The 2466-nt window shown below is 31.5% G+C and overlaps 1 protein-coding gene across 2 annotated transcripts in view; it reads left to right on the top strand.

Annotated features, from left to right (window-relative positions):
- The first annotated feature begins 1832 nt into the window (after positions 1–1832).
- The window catches only part of LOC106867971 (uncharacterized), a 28849-nt gene continuing 28215 nt past the window's right edge, over positions 1833–2466 (top strand). For both annotated transcript variants that reach the window (XM_052965940.1, XM_014913051.2), the window contains exon 1: positions 1833–1998. The gene's annotated coding sequence lies outside the window, so the exon portion shown is untranslated. The remainder of the gene's footprint in view (positions 1999–2466) is intronic.

Genomic DNA, 2466 nt, shown 5'->3' with positions numbered 1-2466 from the left:
ATTCAGTTGTTTACATTTACTCCTTTGGCTGATTAAGCGATGTAAAGCGTATTTAATCTCCATACCTTCGTTTTATTTGCTTTTTTCATTTTAAATTTGCTTTAACCCTAACCCTAACCTTAGGGTTAGGGTTAGGGTTAGGGTTAATTGTTTCAGAATCGTTTGTTTATGTAGTCGGCACTTAATGTATATCGGCTGAATGGACGTCAGTGATTGGTTGAAATTACAGAAATACGACAACTTTAACATGGAAAAACTTATGGATTTCTTTTTTTTTAAAGAAGACTAAGAGAAAAAGATGTTTTATATGACACATTCTACCAGTGTTCCAAGTTTCAAAGTGTTTCGTTAATGAAAAATGTGGCCCACGTTTTAAAAAAGATCCAAACTGTCTCCTAAATTACGAAAAAAATTAACATAACACTGACATCTAATTTTAACAGATATATTTACCAAGATTACATAAAAAACATCTTGCAATACGAAAGAGTAAATTTATTCATCTGGCGCTCTCGCTGGCTGCTGGGACAAATTTTCGCCTTCCTCTGACACTTATTGTTTTTAACACTCTACCTGCATAAGAGACATAACTTCAGGATAAATATTGCAATAGCTGTCCTAGCGACTGTAAATATATATTTAGTATGATTTGTAGATATCAGGTAATAATTTTGAGCGTTGTATAATGATGGTACGATCTCGCCAAGAGTTCGATTTCCAGTAACCGTTTTCACTTTATTTGCTCCACATACCAGCGATATCTAGAATCATTCCGTCGTCTTTAGTTGCTTTGAATACCACGACATAATGACATTATATAAACGACCCATTAAGAGTTACAGCAAGTTTTCATTCCTTACACATAGAGAACTATTTTCTGTAGAGAAAAGGTAAACTATCGAGCTATGATTATGCAAACCGGTTTCGATTGTTGATTGCAACCAATTCTCTTCCTTTACGTCGATAAGAATAGTAAGACTATTATGCCATTTCGTTTTCTCTTCCTATAGATGTGTGGCCTTGCGTTTTTAAACAAAGAAATAATAATTAGCAAAAATTATGGAGAATAATCATTTTTATGACACAAGAAAACAAAAAGAAAATAGATTAGTGGATTCAGTAGAATGCCAGTATATTATAAGTATAGGTTGATTAACTTAAATCGACGAGCAGGCAAAATCGTTACTGTGCCCGACAAAAATATTTAGTAGCATGTCTTACAGGTCTTTACCTTCTGAGTTCAAATGCCACCGAGGTCAACTTTGCCTTTTCTCCTTTCAGAGGCAATGAAATATAGTATCACACTGGGATGGATGTAATCGACTATTCTTTTCTCACAAATTCCAATCCTGGTGCTTATATTAGAGATAACTACTTGATCTACTTGAACGAGAATAAGCAACGCAGGTGGGATGTGAATGCAATCCTAGTAGGATTTGAAAACAAAACATAAATTGATGTAAATATATGCTGCGATTCATTTTATCCAGTGGTCTGCTGTTTCTGTTACTCATTTACTCTAAAGCTAAAATCTTTATTACGATCACTGCGGATCACGCATAAATGAGGACGGCACAAGATAAACAATTACACAAAATGAATGAGATCGTGCTTATATACAATTTTTGATTTTAACTATTATGTACAATTTAATAAATGAATTTTAAAATAAATGAGATCTTACAAAAAAATTTGAGAACTTAAACAGATCCGTTTTTTGTTCTTATTTTAAAATTACATAGAAATTACATCCTCCAGCCGAACAGCCTATAAGGCCCAGCAGATAACTTCATTTACTCCTACCCAGAATAAGTCTTTGTGATTAGCAGATTTTGTTTCCTGCGCACCTGCTTTGCGCATAACAATTCATATTCAAATGACTTTGGTCATAGCTAGTTTCACGAGAATTCAATAGTTATTTCGCCTGAAACAGTTTTCTGAGAGAAACAGTTCAAAAGGATTTATTACGCAGTATATCGAAGTTGACTTCTAAATCAGGTGAACCACATTTTTAAACTAATTAATTTTCCTAATTTATTACTTTAATATAAGTTTTGTAAAAGTTAGATACTTGTTTGTTATAGGTTTTTCTAATGAATCATTGAAATTATTGTTCCGATAAATATTCATAAACTGGTTTATCGAAAATAAAAAAAAGCAAGCACATTTCTTAGTTAATGGAATGGTAAATTGAAAAACTACATAGAAAGACGAATATCTAATAGCAATTTACAAGTTAATTTAAGGGTTTTATCGGTAAGAAAAAGTAGAAAAAAACATTTTTATGTCAATTTGAAAAATGGAAGTTAATTTTTAACACATTAAAGAAACTATCTCTGTGAATGATAAAATACGAGACATTTAATGGTGGTCGCTTCAATTAAACATACTCTTACAAAGTAAATAACTTCCTGTATATATATCTACTCCGATATATATATATATATATATATATATATATATATA

Source organism: Octopus bimaculoides, chromosome 2, assembly GCF_001194135.2.
Source record: "Octopus bimaculoides isolate UCB-OBI-ISO-001 chromosome 2, ASM119413v2, whole genome shotgun sequence".
Classification (NCBI taxonomy): Eukaryota; Metazoa; Mollusca; class Cephalopoda; order Octopoda; family Octopodidae; genus Octopus; species Octopus bimaculoides.
Note: the sequence above shows the minus strand (reverse complement) of the source record. Positions and strands in the feature narration are given on the sequence as shown.